Source organism: Ixodes scapularis, unplaced genomic scaffold, assembly GCF_016920785.2.
Source record: "Ixodes scapularis isolate PalLabHiFi unplaced genomic scaffold, ASM1692078v2 PGA_scaffold13__105_contigs__length_92229423, whole genome shotgun sequence".
NCBI classification, from domain to species: domain Eukaryota; kingdom Metazoa; phylum Arthropoda; class Arachnida; order Ixodida; family Ixodidae; genus Ixodes; species Ixodes scapularis.
The window spans coordinates 61,404,779-61,423,479 of record NW_024609839.1 but is presented as its reverse complement, the minus strand read 5'-3'; positions in this window follow the sequence as shown (position 1 = coordinate 61,423,479).

The window sequence follows — 18,701 nt, the reverse complement described above, 5'->3', positions numbered from 1 at the left end:
GTTCTGGCGTCTGGAACTGATGTTCAAGTTCATCGAGGACGGAGTCAGACACATCCTCGTCAAATACTTGTTCGGCCTCAACCGATTTCTGACCATTTTTTGCTGTAGTTCTGACGTCAAGTATTAAGTGTACGAAAGCATCAGTCGTATCGTGGCATGAACTGGCTGTCGAAGTCGGCTTCACATCTCGGACTATGGCGACTTCTATGTCCTTGCCTGCGGCACTCTTGCGCGATATTTCTTCGCCGTCCGATGTTGCATTACAACTGGAAGAAAGCTCAGTCATTTCGTTCAAACTAGGGCATTGCATCTGGAGATAGAAATCGTCAAAGTTTTGCCCCGAAGCTCCTAGTGATATCTTGGAATGGTTCGTGAAAAGTCCCGCTGTTGTACTGGTCGGTACAACTGCTGGGTGATCGCTGGAGGGTGGCTCTTGACTTGAGGAAAACTTCGACGACCCCGCAGATTTTGTGGACGTGTTCAGCAGCAACGAAGGTTCGGAAATTGTGTCGTGACAAATGGTCGCTACAGCTAAATCACGATCCTTGTGACGCTGTGCCTCTCTGAGGACCAGCTCAGAATTTTCCGTGTTTGTGCCACTCCGTGATGAGGTGCGACTTGACCTTTGAGCCTCTCCGTCCAAAAGCATTGGGACGAAATTTTCAACCATTCGTTTTCTTTTGGGTGTAGCAGTGGTTTCAGTACACTGCCCCATAGTTACCTCGGCGTCCAGTTTCGAAAGATGAACGGATGCGGTATCGAACCAGCCACCTGCGACAAAACAATCGGCGGTAATTTGGGCGTTTATCGTTCTCCATCTTCAACGATGAGAGCGTAATAACCCTGAAGGGTGTAGTAGACTATGTGTTAAACAAAGGATATGCGGGGAAAATATTTTTGCGAGAAAACATGCATGTAAATTTTTTTGTTTTTTAATCTTGAATGACGAAATTTGTTTTGTTTTCAGAAAATGTTATAACAAGATGCATGAGGGCGGTGAAAAAGCAATTAAACCACGAAGAATTGACGTTTGACTTTCTCAAACTCTGTTCCAAGCTGAAATAAAGAGCTGGGTTTGGTTAGGCATCGTTCCAGATTATCTTACACCGTGGCCCGTGTTTATGTATGCCTACTGCCCACAAAGTGCAGCCTAATTAATTTCTTAACATTTGATTGTCTGTGCTCAGTAAGATTAAGATACATTATACAATAAACTCCGTGAAACTATATAAATATATATATATATATATAAATCTGCACACCATTCATGTTAGCTACGTATGTGACACATTCGTAATAAGAGTGCCAGTCAATTTATATGTATTTCTTTCTGTCCGCAATATTGTGTCTGTTTTCGACATTGTGGCCAGGATTCTATATTTGACTCCCGGCGGATAGATGGTAAATATTATCAATATTTTATTTTATTTTAAGTGCAGGTTTATCTCGAAATGGCCACTGCTGGAGCCTTCATGCAAAGACTCCCACAATACGAAGACCCATTCGGCGGTTCAAGTTCTCGCAGTGGCTCAATTTGGCTGGAGGTTCTAATTGTTTCGAAAGGTAGAATAGAAGAAACGTTTATTTATTTCCTTACACAAATACAGTGAACATGCCCAAAGCGAATATAGCACAGCCTCCTCACACTGTCTTGTCGAATGGGTTTTTCATATTGTCGGAGGCTATACTAGACCAAACGTGGTTACCTCGAAAACACAAATAGATGCCACCCTGTTAATATCATCGAATATCTTGCTGGGTCTTGCAGAACGCAAGATCATGTACTGCAAATGCCTCATATGTGGCACTTGCAGTACATGAATGGCCACTGTGCATTGCCGCTAACATTGTTCATTATGGCGCCTACATTACCAACTTTGGGCACCCATTTTAGGGCACCTAAGACAAATCTTCAAGTGCTACACAGACGTGACCAGAAGAGTGACAAAACGGATGTGCCCAAGTTTGGTAAGACGGAGGTGCCTCACCAGTCACGGGAGCCTCAGACACCTGCTGCGAGTCGTCCACCATGGCGGGCTTTTCTAGCTGCACCGCTGCATCCGTGGTGATGATCATTTCCGTCGACGTCGTGCGCTGTCGCCGTAAGCTACGGCGGGGAAACTTTCCCTTTCCCCGGTCGAAGAACCCCTGGAACGGCATCACGCCACTGATCATCTTTAGCCAGAATGACTTGAGAGGTTCGGTGTCCTCTTGGACCCTCGGTGGCTGTCTGGGTTTCTGGCGACTGCTTCGCAGCCTGAAGAGGGAGACAGCAAGAGCATTAGTGTGACGAAATTGCAGTGATATAGTATATGGGGTGTTTCACAAAAGATTGGCCATTAATTATGTGTAAAGACAACGCATTGCACAAAAACGAAAATCTGTACCCTATTAGTGACTGTCCAGGGACCTACTTATTTAAGTGAATACACTTTAGGATAATCGGGTTTCTTATTTGTTTCCATAAGGATATTTTAGTTATAAAAATAAACATATTACTTCAATTAGAAACTTCCTAGGCACATTCAAAAGTCACTGAGTCCCTCAGTTTTGGGAATTTTTAAATCCGTACTTCGTTCTTCTGCATTCCCAACTGTACCTACAATAAACGCGCCCACTCTTTTTTTTTATAACTCACATTTTTATTTTACCAGTTTTGTGCCTGTATCACAATGCCAACTTTCGAACACCGCCACAGATCTCACGCGCTCAAAGTCTTTCAAAATGTTAACCGGTTCAATGTTTCTTGACGACGCTCAATACGTTTTACACTGGAAGGACATATTTTTGTAGTAATTAAACAATTTATTGGAAAACATTAATTATTTGCGGCACTATGTACCTACCCACTAAACTGATCCCTCGGCAGTGAATAATACGGCATCAATTGAGTTCTTTTCTTTTTCCTTTCCATGCGTAGTCATCGCAAGAAATGTTTGGGCGATGTTCGGTAAAACATTCGGTACACGTGAAGTAAAACGGTCTATAAAATTCTGACACAACGCTACACACTCCTTAGATAACGAGTCGGTCCTACGCCGACACAATATCGTCATAGACAATGCGACGCTCTGCTTGAAACACAGCATCCAGAGCAAGCGTTCGGAAGTGTATTGCCGTTTTAGGGTAGTTGAGGGAGACTGTACGGGCCTTGCGTGGAGCTGCACATTGGCCTACAATTTCCGGGCTTTGCTCACCCGGCTGGCGATGGCGCAGAAGACAGTCTCTGTGCCTTCCGGCCGTCGTGGTTAGGCTTATGGGCCTCGATGTAGATTTCGACCTGATCTGACGAGGGTCGAGGGGGTGATTCAGTCTTCTGCTGTGGCAATTGAGTTTGAACAGTCGCGGTTTGTGCCTATTCATCGGGCTTGGCGTGATGCGGCCGTCCGTCTGGAAGAAATAAACGAGCAAAGCCAACAGTCACTGATGAAGTCTTCCTACCTAGGCAGTGCTAAATAAAAGGGGGGAGGCGTGCTAAGGAGGCTGCAGCTTAGGGCCACATCCCTGGCTGTCGGAAAAGTTTTCTGGCTGGGGAAGAGGAAGCAGACGGAAGCTGAAGAGAGAAGCCGGTTTTCCCCTCTCCAGCATTCCGTCTGCTGCCTCTTCCCCTGTCCCCCTTTCCCTCGAAAACTTTCTTAACCTGTATGTCAATAAAAAAAAAGAAAAGCTCTGCTATTGAAACGTAAAGCGACGCGTACGCGCTGCGAGGCCTCGACTTTGGATGCCGCCTATAATTTATATAGTTAACGCAACAGCGTTAAGAAGCTCGGGTCGCAGAAAAGCCGGCGTCGGCGGCGTTGTGACGGGAAAGTCCTCATCGGTCGAAAAGGTCATGGCGTCACAGCCTCATGACCTCGTCCGGGAATTTCAAAGAACCCACAGCGCTCACGTGACATCACGCATGGAATGAAAGGGATTAAAAAGATGAAAGACGTTTACCAATCTCTGGATCAAGAAATTAGAGTGCATTTCTCGAAGAGGAGGAGGGGAGGGGGAGACGGGAGGGTATGCCCCTCCTCCTCTTTTGTACCCTCCCGTCCTCCTCCCTCCTTTCCTCCTAATCCTCCTCTCCTTTTTTCTTTTTTTCATTGCGGCATGCAATTTACTGGAGACTCGACACGATCTTCGAGAAACATAAGCAGATGTGGGTGTTTGCGTTCGTAGTTGTCACCCGCCTAGCATTGTTACTGCACAGACCTTTATGTGCGGTGCCGGCTCTTTACTTGGATGAACAAAATTCTTTACTGTGACCAGGGTGTCGCTCTGAAATTTTTGTCGGTTCGGTTCGGGTTCCGGTTCACGGCTCTCGGTTCAGCTCCGGGGAGCGAAAGAAACGGTTTGAAACGCTAAATTAAGAATATATTTTCCGCGTTGTTTTTGCAATATGCACTATTTCCGCCGTAAGACCAGTAACTAAAGTTTTTTTTTTTTTTTTTTTTATCACTCGTACAATTCATTTTTATTTTCAGGTAACAAAAATATGAAATTGCATTATTTAAGTTTGACGCAACAGTACAAGAAAATATAAAATAGCATACGAAACGTCGTGTTTATATGACTCAACATTCATTTGTTTACCTCACTCGCATGTATTTTACCTGAATCGAAAGGTTGTCAAGAAGTGGTATAGCTAGCCTAAAATACCAGTGATCGGTACAACTTTGCGTCGCAGTATTAAAAGTCAAATCTTAGTTGTGCCCTTGAAGGAATTAATTACAGTGCCTAAAATGATTTTAGGCATTGTAACTCCTTCAAAGGCACAACTCAAAAAAAAAGAAACGATATATGGCGACAAGGTGTCCATTCCATGATTTTAGTGAAATCATGGAATCAACACCTTGTCGCCATATACCGTTTTTTTTTTTAAACTTAACAGATTTGTTTAAGAGAAGCTGTGAAAGTTAAACTTATGCGGTTCGTGCAGGTGAGTTATACGGCCAGGGGGACAGAGTATAGGGGGCTAATCGTAACAATCAGTTGGGTAATTATTTAAAATTTTAGTCAATTAGAAGCTTGCTGAGCGTCATGGAAAACCACTATATCCATAATTTTCAGAAAGACTGAGCGCATGAGAAGCGTAAAGTGCACTAAAGTTATCACTCGTGGAACAGGTACAAGGCTAGCGGTTTCGGTAAGGCACCCGCGCGACTTTTCCGTCTCTTATCTAGCCCCAGGCTTCTACCTGCTCCACGAGCGGAAACTTTAGTACAGTACTACGCTTCTCACGCGCTCATATTCTTTCCAAAAAATACTGATTTAGTGGTTTTTAATGACACTGAGCTAGTTTCTAATTAGAATCATATATCTATTTTCATTAATTAAAAAGTTAATTAACGAATTTTACTTAATTATCCGACTGACCGTTACGATTAGGCCCCTATACTATGTCCCCCTGGCCTTATAACTCACCTGCGCACACCGCATAAGTGTAACTTTCACAGATTTCTTTAAACAAATCTGTTACGTTAAAAAAATCTTATATAATGTGGTATATACTTTACAAAATACGTTGCGCAATATATATGATGACGACGCAACTCAGCTAAATGCAATAATATTTTCAAAATGGCACGGAAGTTTTAAGACAAGCCCTTTTAGTCTACCTTCGATAGAAACACTGCGCGGCAAGCACAACGCTTGTGCTTCTAAACAACAGTTTTTACACTTAGCACCGTGATGTAGGCGAAGAATCACGCAAAAAAGAGTGTTCAAAATTGTTCGCTCTAATCTATACGCACCTTCATACTCCGATCGAATCTTGCTTAAAAATAGCCCGTACCCAAGTGAACATTTTCTCATGCAGGATAAACTGGCATAGCCTGGGTGTTGAGAATTGCTCTTGACAAGATGCCAGTAAATTTAATTTACAAATAGGCATCACCCTTGCTAATTAATGATTTTTTGTTAAAAATAACAAAGAAGTATTTCATGCTCTACTCGACACAGCAGCTACTTAATTCGGCACTTTCTGACGGCCTGTGTGCGCAATCGTCATAGTTCCACCACGCGCCCCTGTGATACTTTGTTTTTGTCCCGCCCGCGGACACATAAACTTGCTCTTCATCACATAAAAGAGGAGGCAATAACAGACTTCAACATGTTTGAGAAGATATATATGTGTCAGGAACACAAAGTTATATAAATCAGCTCTAAGGCTTTCCCAAATCACCTACACACGTGCCTATCGAGGATAAAAACACCGGATGAAATTTGCAGAGCATTTTTTCAGATAATTTAGGAGTGCATTTACTTATGATGTATATTAAGACTATCGGCCCTTTATTTATGTTGCCAAATCTTCAGTCAGTAATTAAATATATTTTAGAGCGCAGCTCTTAGGCGCCCGTTTCCGGCTCGAGCGGCGTCGGCGTAACCGCGCGGTGCATTATGGCTAAATTTACCCTCTAAATTTAGCGGAAAAGTTTCCCTGCTAAATCTAGCGGAAAACATTTCCCCGCTAAATCTAGCGGAAATATTTCTCAGCTAAATCTAGCGGAAAAATTTCCCCGCCAAATCTAGGGGTAAAATTTTCCCGTTAAATTTAGCGGAAAATTTTCCCCTAAAAGGGAGGCGAGCAGGAGTGGAGGAGGGGCATAGCCTCCTCTCCGTACCTTCCCCTCCTCCTCCTCAAAAGCTGCGCTCTGATTCGGCGTTACAGGGAGATGTAAACGATTTTAATTTTTTTTATTATCCTTAATAAATTTTACTCTAAGTTCACATGACCGCTTTAGACCGGCTCGAGAATACGCCCTGTTGAGCCCATATGCGGAAACGTGATTTTTTGTTCGCTGTTTGGCAGTGTGCAACAACGGGTCGCAGGGTATGCCAAAAAGAACTTTGTGCTCGCATGACATATCGGAAGGCAAGTGCACGAAATGCGGAGAAAGATAATATATTAAATGGAGTTCTTCAGAAGAATCTGGTACACGATGCAATACTGCAAGAGGAAACACATAGAGATGCAATCATATTCCTAATTACAAATAAATAGCGCGAGGGACGGACGAATACTTTTTTAATCCTAACATAAATAAATCAGGTTTGGACATCGGCTTGCATGAAGTACTGTCCCGGGAGGCAGTGTTTGGATTTACGTGCACTTGCCTTGGGCTCTCACTTCAAAGCTCTGCTTTATCAGTCATGCGCTCTAACATTGTGTTGTTTGTTGTTGTTTTGTTCTGTTTTGTAACATTGTTTTTTCGAGAGGAAGCATACTAAAGTTGCTAGATCTATAGGGACTTTAGCTAGACCTCTATAGACTTTACAAGAATCGCCTTCTGCGCGCTGACATCTTTGCCTGCTGGGCTGTGGAACGCCTTCTGAGAATGCGCTGTAGCTCTGTTGTGCTGTATATCAGACGCTGCGCATGTGTCCCCAACTCAGTGACTCATCGTTTTCGCCCGGGTGGTAAGCGAAGGGGTTTATAGTAATTGGTGAGAACGGCAGGGGAGAACTTGAGTTCTCCCGTCTCCAGCGCCAGCTTCCTATACTTGGGCAACGCTTCGGCATCTGGTGCACGCACCTCGAATGCGTTCACGCTGCCAAAGCACTGCGGAAGGCATGAAGCGCGTGCTGTAGGCCGAGCGTTTGCGCCTCCTGCCGCTCCCATTCCGATCGGAGGAGGGTACAATGTGATTACTTTGGAATGTTCAACACGCTTCTGGAACGCGAGTTCTGACGTCATCGAGTAAGCGAGGTTTTGAGACGCCACGAAACATTTACTCCGGAGTCGGACCGAGTTTGGAACAAAGCCATTGTTAGTGACTAGTGGAAAAGCGGCAGACGCGCATATATCTCGACGTCGCCAAGCGGGCCGGTATATACTGCAATCCTTGTGACAAGCTACGAACCCGTCGGGGACGCAAACTCTGCATTGCCCTCATTGGCTAAAGCCCCTTGATAAAGTTCAAGCTTGGAACGTGCGAACGTGCAAGACACGTACCACGAACAGGTGCTGCGACGCGCTTCCGAGGGCCGCTCATTTCAGTGCGCCACTTAGGGGGTATTCACTGGGCGCCATATTTAAAGGCCATGTTTAGGGCGCACTCTCAGAACGAGCTTACATTAATAACCTGCTATGGTCGGCAATCTTGATGGCGTGGAATGCACGTGTCTAAAAAACTGTGGAAGCTCGCCGTCAGCACGCGCTCAGCAACCACGCACACAGATATGGCCGCCAGTGAATACTCCCTATTTGCTTCCAAGGGCTGCGCGAGGAGCGGGCATCATGCTTTGGCGCATTTGACGCTATACTTGGAAGGCAAGGACAAACACATCGAGGGGTTTTACTATTGGCGATGTCGGAGAAGTGCTGAGACGGAAGGTGGTATTAGGTGAAAGGAGCAAGTTAATGGTAGATTCGTGGAAGAAAAGCAGAGTAACCGCACGGACGATGCATTGTTTCAGCAGACGACCGCCATTTCTGAATGTATAGACCGACACGCTGCTTACAAACAAGCCCGCGTTTGCCCACACCAGCTGTGGGCACTGCGCGTGCGCACAAACCGAATTCGGGAGTAGTGAAGCGTCTGCGCACGCGCAGTGCCGTCGACAGCGCCACCGCAGCTGCGTGACGTCGGGGCCGCGTGTTGGTCTATTGGGAGTTGAAGAATGTCATCTTGGTTTTAAAAGCGCACAAAAGACGTTGAAGAATGTCCCGATATTTAGGTCTCTGAGAGCCCAATATACACAGGAAGAAACCAATCACCTCAACTTACCTTCGTGCCCCATCTTGCAGTTGTTATTAACGAATGATAAAACGTTTTCAAGTTTTCTTTCGTGTCTCTTAAAGAAGGTTCGGAGAAAGAGAAGATGACTCAACTGGATCCTTTGCCAGAGCCGGCGGCTTCGGCGTCGCGGACGACTTTGACGGGAGCGTCCTCAGCGTCGGGTTGCGGTCCCCTGATCAAACGTTGGCGGGGAGGCGGCACTGGAGAGACCGCTTTGGCCTTCACGTCCGGCACAATGTGCTTTGACGTAGAACTGTCCGAAGTCTGGGGCAAACAGAATTAGTACATGCATATTTATCTGAGGCATTTTCCAAATTCTCGCCGACTCTGACAGGAAGAAACCCGTAAAAACACCGAAGCAGCATGGTTGGCCTGATTCGCACTGTTACAGAGTCCCATAAGTAATTTATACAAATTCAAAACCACACGCACTTCACAGGAGATAAACGCTGAGCTGAGATTAATATAAAATGCATCTCTCCTTGCCTCTTTAGAGGGTTAGAGGCAAGGCGTAACGACACGCTTTCGTCAGTTCTTGCTGCTTCGAGCGGTGTTGCGGAACGAACGCCCCCCATTCTATTCCAACTCCATTCCAGGGAATTCGTTTTCCCGTTTTCCGATAATTCCATCTCCTAGCACTGGAAACACTGGGCTCATTCCCACCCCTGAATGGCTGTACCTTTCCATTCCTCTAAGTCCCCACCGCGAATAAATGGCTATTAACAACTACATTTAAGCGGTACTTAAGAGGATTCTGCGACCGTCTACCTTCTTGGTCATAATTTATTCTACGGACTCTAAGCATCCTAAAATTTTAAAAATTCCAGTCACACGACACCGATTTTCTCATTAGAAACGTGAGGAAAGCCGCGACACACCACTTTCTGAGCCGATTTTTCCGCTCAGGAAATCGCAAGCCGCCTCTGCGAAAAATTCCGCTCAAAACTGATGTGTCCCGACCCTTCATTACGTTTCTAATAAAGAAATCGACGTCGCGTGATTGTAATTTCTGGATTTTTAGGATGCTTAGGGCCCGTAGAATCAGTTGTGACCATGCCTGAACAGACGATCGCAGAATCCTCTTTCGTGCCCCTTTAAGCGGCCGGTAACTAACGTCAGTATAAAGCACAAGTTATCAAACGCAGAGACAACTGCAAAACTATGCAAAACACGTCACGAAACGATTTATTCTACTGGGCCGAGTGGTGGTCACAAATAGCGCTAGTGGCGATTGGTATGGTGGCACTGCAGATATCGATCGCGTGAACAAGCGTAACAAGGCTCGTAAAAGGTGGCAAACTTCAAGCCAAGCATTTTATTCACGAAAGGACCGTGTATATCTTTCCCTTCTAGGGGATACATGGTAAGTGCACGCATCCAAGAAACGCAAGCGGTGGGACATTGTCCTTGCCAGGCGGCCTACGACTGGTGCTGAATCACACATGGCCAAAACAGCCACATTGTCGCGTCTCGCGGCGCCAGGAGCAAGACCTTGCCCGCCTACAACTCTTCCGTTTTAGTTGCTTCACTGGGGCGCCACTTGCATCCCCGAATAACACGAGCCGGTCACATAACCAAGCCGTCAGTACATAAAGTACAATGTCGCTGTTTTAAAAACACCTTTGACCACATCGACACAGTTTACATAAAACAGGGCACATTCCACTGTCTTTTAGGCAAAATGCCACCCAACTCCATACCCCGTACCATTCCTCCCAGTGCTAATGCTATTCCATTCCCATTCCATTGAGGGAGTCGTGGAAGGGCGGAATGATTCTGGGGTCACTCCCAACTCCGGAGAGGCAACTCCCCAACAATGGCTTCTTGATTTGTTTTCGCCCCGGTATATCCGTACTGAAATCACGTGCTGACTACAGGTCATCGTTACAGAAAAAACAAATTGTTTACAACATCTACTTGATCACTGCGTTGTCACAGTCGCTTTATTGTTTTTGTAGAATTAATCTTCAAAATATCAAGAAGACGACGATGCAAAAAAAAATCCTTTAATTTTGTCTCGCTTTTTGACCAAACATACCGGTCTAAATATGTTCTTGAGAAGTACATCCGCAACATCGCAATAATTCGCACAATCATTAAGTGGCCCCACAAAATTATGTTTTTACCTTCCTTCAATACTGCTCAAGATAACTTATTAACGCTTAAAACCTCCCAGTGCATTGGTGTTTCTCTCTTCCCATTATCTGCAGTAGTAGAAAACATTGAAGAAGAACAAGCAGCGGTTGGCAATGCACAATGGCACATGCGGTGGTCAGAACAACGTAAGAGTTGGGCCCTTGTCGATGCTGCAGCGTTTGGACGCAAGAAACACGAACAGCCGCCAGTGCATTAATTGTAGTTGTAACAGAGACAATGCTCATGTCGGCATTACCCTAGGCCCTAGGGTAATTCCATGGACTATGTCATAAATGTTTGTAAAGGAGAGATTAGAAGAAATAGTCCGCTTCTACCCTAGAAATAACACCCTGACAAAAATGTTGAGGATGTCCGTGGCGTTGCGTGTGGGGGTATATTTGCGCCACACTAAACACCAACTCATGTTTACAAACAAACCGGAGCGCCCCGAGCGGACGCCACCGGCGCCGCGCATGCGCGATGGGGGTGTGGGCATAAAGCTCACCGTCGCCCATACACAAACCATTGGAACGCGATGTTGTCGGCGTCGGTGTGAGTCCCCCTGCCCTTTTTCACGTTCGAATTGTTGATTCTACGTCTTCCTGGCGATGTCTGACTACTTGAGTGGCGTCAGCAAAATTGCCGAGGCTCGTTACACCGCAAAACTTCGCGTGAATAATGTGACAGGTGGCGATTTATTCCGCGTGGACGCCGCAGTGTACGTACGCTAAAGCCTGATTTGCATGATGCGATTTCGCTCGCAATTTTCAGTCGCGACGCCGCTCGGGCTGCAAAAACGTGAGCCGTAGCTGAGATAGTCGACATTGATACTGAACATCGCAAGCAGGATCGGACCAAGTGAATTAGGCCTAACAAGTCGGTGATGGTTGCTGGTAACAATGATCAACATCTCCTTGTATCTACTGTTTTATCGAGCCTGCTTACCAACCTTCAAATTTAAGTCTTTCGAGGCCTGCACTCACTTCTTATCGCAAGCACCCCGGCGTCGTCTAAGAGAGCAGACGACAAGCAGAAACGTTTGAAAGAGCAGACGACAGTTCGAACGATAAGGCGGCCGTTTGAACTTGAAGGCGCACTAGAGGTAGTCCGCAGGTGGTCCGCACAACTTGGCGGTTTTCTTGCGTTCATGTTGGAACAAAACAAATAAATCTGGTGACCATAAGTATGCGTGAATTCAACCCAAAGTGCTTCCCGCCCAAGCAATCGTTGTCCGACGTCGTCTGCTTTTCCCTTTTCACGGCACTTATCCAGATTCTCGAACAAACCGAGCACGTAAAAACTGACCTTCAAACCTTTCTCGACACTTTTGGTACGGCCCCAGTCGCGGCGTTTTGACGAGAAGGCAGGTTTTTGTCTGGTTCCTTTCGAAACAACGCAGGAATACACGTCTGGTATGGGGACTTCTGCCCACAGTCCCCGACCGGAAGTGCGACCGATGCGCCACCACCGCGCCGTGACGTAACAGAGATGAGTTCGTGTATATACCTCTTGCGCAAATGCATAACATTCCAATTTCCAATTCAAGATCGCTTCGTGGTCCCTTATACAAGCAGCAATTACAAAATGCTTTCAATTTTCTTCACTATGCCTGTAACCTCGAAGCACACTGTCTTACCTGGAAGGTCGAGTCAAGCAGCTTCGGCCTGATGTAGCGCGGCGGACGTCTGGGACTCAGACCGCGACCCACGCGGGGGTCGTCCTCGAGTCGGCGACAGCGGCTCCTCGCCTCGGCCTTCTTGCTGATTCGGATGTCCGACGACGTCCGACGCGTCGTGGACGAGGACGCCGAGTCTTGGCGGTCCCCTTCGCTGGAACGTCGTCCGCCGCGACTGAACCCTTCGCGGTCTCGGAACGCCCTGGACGCGAAGAGGGAAGACAGTGGGTTTATGGGTCACAGTTGAAAACAGACATGTACAACAAGTCTGTTGTCAAAAATGAAAACAGCTGACAACAGACATAACAAATGTAATGCCAGAGTACTCAAACTATCCAGAGATATTCGTTATTCTTTGCTTACTTATTAACGCTGGGGCTGAACGGAGGAGAGCTTCTTGGTACACGTAGGCGCACGCGCACGCGTGCACATACACACGCACAAACAACTGGATTACGCAAGTGTCAGATTCAGAAACATAATACATTGTTTGCAGTGTTATATGTGAACAAATTTATACGCGTAGCATATAAAAATATTGACTTTCAAATACCTGAAGACTAGGCCAGGTGCTAAGAATATGTTGAACTATATGTCATTATGAAGAGTGTTCCGAAGGGTAAGATTTATTCAGTCTAATTGATAACGACAATAAAACGGATGCGACTCTTTTAGATGAGGCTCCCTAATAACAAGCAGTTAGGTTTGTGTGCTTAGGGTGCAAGGTTTTTAAGGCTTGGTGCATGTTAACTGAGAAATCTTGTATATGTGTTTTTAGTGTGTCCACACACAAAAAGACAATATTTAAGTATAGTAAAACTTGTGTTATGCGTGGTTATTTAAAAAACAAAAAAGAAAGAGCGAGAACACGGATATAGAAAAACCCGCAGGAAGTCATTTCCACGCGGTTGTTTGAGGAACTGTGCCTTGGTGGGGAAGTCGCAGGAATCGACTTGAAAGACTTACATTTAATGGAACATACTCCCCGTTAGCTGTACCACACGATGCCCGGAGAATGTTTTGAGGTACAATTTGATTGCTGAGATAAGGATATTTAAATAGGACATTGAAAAAATCTCCGGTAGACCGAGGTTCCCGCGCGTTTTTTAAGCAACTACGCCTTCCCGGAGAGGTCGTAACAAACGAATTAGAAGACGTACGTTTAATGGAGTATATACACATTTAGCTGCACTATACGGTTTCCGGAAGACGTTTTAAGGTGCAATCTGACTTCCGAGATCAAGATCATTAAATTTGGACAGTTTGACCAAATTTCTATCAGCTATACTCTGTTTCCTACTTAGCGTGCAACGCTGTCAAAGCAACTCGCGCGAGCGCGTGGCTTCATATCTGGTTTTGTTTGCGCAAGAACGCGTGCAAGTGATCAACGATATCAAGCCCCATGCTCGCGCCAGTAGCTTTGACAGCGTTGCACACTTCTGGTATATTCGCCTGGTCGTTTTTCGGCCTCTTGGAGCGCTCTGAAAAGCCGGTGTGCATTCAATGGTCGACGCCAGGCGCTCCAAATATATTCGCCTGGTTCTTTCGGAACGCTCTCGAAGCTCCGACTCTCGCCGGCCTCCGAATCGGAGCGGTTTGAGGCGCTCTGACTGGGAAGTGGGAGCGCGCGAGATCGGGCTGCCGACCGGTCACGTGACTCCAGCCATTCCGCCCTTTTTCTTTTGTGTCGGAAGCCAACGGCGAGAACGCAGCTACTCCGCAAAAAGAGGGATGCGAAAAACAGCCGTCAGTCTCGACGCCGTCACCGTTGTGTTGCGCTCCCCGAATTGAGGTGAAATGTCGTTCAAACGAAGACGTTTAATGTTAGTAGTGGCACCGCCAGTGCTGCTGGCGAAGCTAGCAGACAACGACAACACCAGCAGCTCGAACTACGACGACGAGGACCGTGTTTGCGAAGCGAAGTTTGCCGAGTTGTTTGACGTACCTTGTACCGGGTTTACTACGGTTGATAGAATGCCATTTCGCCGAAGCACGTTTTAGAGAACGGGCACGTTTTATCGAAGCACAGTTTAGAGAAAGCAGAGCCTCAGTTTAGAGAAATGCCGTTTATCGAAAAGGGGACGCTATTGGAAAAAGGGTTTTCTACTTCGCGCGTGTATCACTGGTGCGCGTGTTAACCCAAGCCCCCCGCTGCGCTCCCGCCGCTTCGCGGCGGCAGTCTGCGGCGGCTCATTACAAAAATGTTAACTCACCAGACTTATCCGCACACGCCGCTTCGCGGCGACCGAATTCGCTAAAAGGAGGCTCATCGCCATTTTCTCTAAACTTGGTTTCTCTATAAAGGCATTCGATAAACTGGGGTCGGTAAAACGACGTTCGCTAAAACGAGCTTCTCTAAACCGCATGACTCCGCCTTGTACCTAACGTTGCCTTGTACCAACGTTGCCTTGTACGGTGCCCAAGGTCAAGGCCTATGTTTTTATAGTGCGAACCTACTCGGACAAAGCGGTAAGTACAAAAAGTACGAGATTTTCAACTTGTAATGTTGTCTTTTTTTTATAGTTTCGCAAGAACTTCCGCTTGGCACGGCTGGCTTGCGATGACCTTATCAGCGTCCGCGTTGACGGTTGCCATTTTCAAGGATTTACGGATGGATGGATCACTGAATACTGCTCAACCCTTTGAATCCAAAGAGCAAACGTTCCGCTAGAGGGCGGCTCGCGCCGTCCTCTAGTGGCGCACGCCACCCTCTATCCGCTCAACTTGCCGCTCTGAAAAGTTGAAGAGCGCTCGGCTGGGCGCGCCGATTCTCTCGCTCCGATGCGGAGGCGCGCCGGGATCTGGTAGCTACGACTCGGATGATTGGAGTGCTCGAAAGTGACTAACCGAATATACCATAAGTATGAAACAGAGTATAGAATTATTTTAGCACCTGCGCCTTCGCGGGGAAGTCGTAGAAAGCGACTTAGAAGACTTAAATTAGGGAGTTTTAGTAGACCGCGTTTCCCCCTTCGCTAAAGGTCCATACGCACGTTCGCGTTTGAACGCGTTTGAGTGCGTGGCGGAGTCTTTGCGGCCAGGCGCGGTCACTTGCGGAGCGACGCGCGCCTTCCCGCAACGCTTGGTAGCGCGACGCAAGCGGGTAGAGACTCGCTCAACTTTCCGAAGCGTTGCGGTGCGTTTGGGTGCGTTCGACCAGTCAGAAGCCGAAAGAGGAGGGGGGGTGACGTGTTCGCTCGCCCCACCCGGCCGACTCGGCGAGACATATCCGGTTCGCCTGTCGCAGTGCTTGCTTTTTCGTTTTGGGAAGCGGTGGGGACTGTATTTTCCAAGGCTGCGATGGTTCAAGCTTGACGAAACGTCGGGGAAGCCGGCGAGATTGTCCCAAGATCGAACACTTCGACGCTGTCGCTGTGCGCCGCCATGTTGCCTTGGATTTCGCTTACTATTGGTGAGCCACTAGCGACGATAGTGCGTTCTTATTGGCTCTTGACTGCGGTTGACTGCGTGTCAACACAACTGCGTACAAGTTTGGCGCAAGCGGTCTTCGCAACGCAACGCGTCCGCTTGCCGCTACGGAACGCACCGCGATCAAAAATGTGCGTATGGGCCTTAACCCTCCGCCACAAAGAACGCGCCACTACGCCTGCGCGCCGATGGCCTTGGCTGGAGAGTTCCGAGTAGCAGAGGGGCTTAGCGGAGGGGGAAACACGGTCTCCTAAACTCGCTACTGAATGAAGCATATACCCAATTAGCTGTACTATACGATTTCCGGGGAACTTTTCAAGATGCAACCTGACTGCTGAGACAAGGGTCATTAAAGTAGGACACTGACAAAATTCCTTGCAGACCAAGGTATGTGCGCGTTTTTTTTTTTTTAGCAAATGGGCTTTTGCTGGGAAGCCAAAGCTAGCCACACAGTAGGCTATTACTGAACGTAGTATATACCCAACTAACTGTACTATATGATTACCGGGGAAGTTTGTGTGATAATTACTGAATGTTTCAATCCATAGTCCTTGCCTTCAGTGATGTGGTTGCTGCTTTAAAGGGAAACTACAACGAAGTTTCGGCACTAATTTTTTGGTCTATATGTGTTCAAAAGAGCAGTATCACAGGGAACATACCAATGTCTTGTTAAAAAAGTCTCGTAAAGGAACTTTAAAACAAATTAAACGATTAGCAAAGAGCACCTGGTGGATGTCGCTAGCGCCTCGTTTGTAATGCTCGTCTAGGAACCTTGACAGCTAGTGACGGAGGTTGTCTTGTCTCCGGCCACGACGAGAGAAGGGGGGAAGGAGGAACTCCCCTCTTCCCGAGAATCCCTTTTGTGTGTCGCAGAAGTCGCTGTTGTCCCCCTAGAAGATTTTAGAAGATTAATAACCCGTCACTCAAAATTCATACAAAAGCAGCTGCTTCGGTGGCTGGAACGACTAGGCCATCCTCTCGACGTCAGCCTCGCCGTAGCTTTGCTCGTCTTGAAACGACCTACGCCACGATTGCGTTGGATGTCACGTGCTCTAAGCTGGGCCTTCTCTGAGCGCTTACCAGAGTGGGCCGTTTATAACGAAAAATACAGCCACCAGGATCAAAATACAAACGTGCGATTGTCATTTACAGATATTGTGGATCATATTCAACCTATTTTTGAACACAACGGTAATATTTCAAATTTCGTTGAAGTATCCCTTTAAAGAGCCTTTTACCCTTGTACATTTTGCTAAAATGGGAGGAACTTGTGCCAACATTGTGCCAACGCTTATATTCACTTTATTAATACCGATAATATAATAAATGACGCACCACTACACGGCCAAATCCTTACGGTAGACTTGTGCGAATCTCCGAGACTTTCTATTATCACCTAAAATGACATGATATTCCATTTGATCTCTGTATCAAACATTGACAGTTTTGGAAGTTTGGCAATATTTCTCACGCCTGTCTGTTTTGGCTAGATAGCTAGCATTATTGAGTGCTCTTGTCATTGCGCAGTTGTGAACTGCAGTAAAGCGACAGCTGTTTAGTAGGCGTCGCAAGTATGTATACCATGCTTCGCCGCGGCGCACCCGTGTGCTGAGGGAAAAGCACTCCTCCAGAGTGGGACGTTATACACGGTGTCTCAGTAAAACTGCACATAGTATAGACATGTGATAGACTGCAATATTCTGATAATATATTTTCACATTGGAGGTTCATCGAGGATGCTCGAATCTTGCGAGAAGTTTTATTTTTCATGTCAACTCTAGTTTAGTGATTACCTTTATATAGGTTCCATCCTTTCGACGGCACAATGAATGCAGTAAATTTTAACTAAATTGGCTGAAGCAGCAAATGCAAGCCTGGAAAGACCCTGAACGAGTTTGGTGGGTTTTTTTTTTTTTTTTAATTGTATCGTTTACATGTTAATTTTTGTTATCATGAGAGTTTGCTTATGAAATGTAATAAACCCTTATCAAAAGTCCATCAAGCAATACTGATGGTCGTCATTTCTTCGGCACGAAGCGTGTGATTGAATCTGAGTCCTCGCTGAACGCTGATGCGGCACTCGTTTTCAGTACAAACTAAGACAAGTTTATGCTGAATGCTGACGCAGCCCTCGTGTCCACCAGATGCTGAGAGTATCTGATTAAGCAATGGCAGACCGGAAATGGCACTGACTTTTGAAAAGGGTCTTTTGATGTTCATCAGTGGCGTAGGAACAGGGGGGTGGGGCAAAGAGGAGCCTTTTAACCCCCCCCCCCCCCCTCTCATCTCCCGAATAGTTTCGTCACATCTGATGTGCATAATCAAGTGGCAAAAGCTTTATTTTCTTTCTAAACTGCGTTTATTTTTTATTACAACATTTAGAGTTTAAAGAAGACATCAATTTGGGTACTCAAAATGATTATATTCTGACATTAATTCAGTGAAATATACTATTTGGTTTACATTTGATTTCATACTTAAAATAACCATGCATAGAAGTTTGTACTGCTCTTTGTCAATCAGCATCTTGTTATTGTGCCTTACGCTTCTATGCGCAATTAACCTGCTAGCTACGGGATCAAACATGCCACATTCTTAATGCCATTAAAAAGGTTGCACAGAAGCAGGAAGGCAAAGTAGACATAAACACATAAATCTCAATTTGATATTCGAACTGGTATGAATAAAAATTAAATGTGTGCTATGCTCCAAAAGTACTCTTTGCTGCCCCA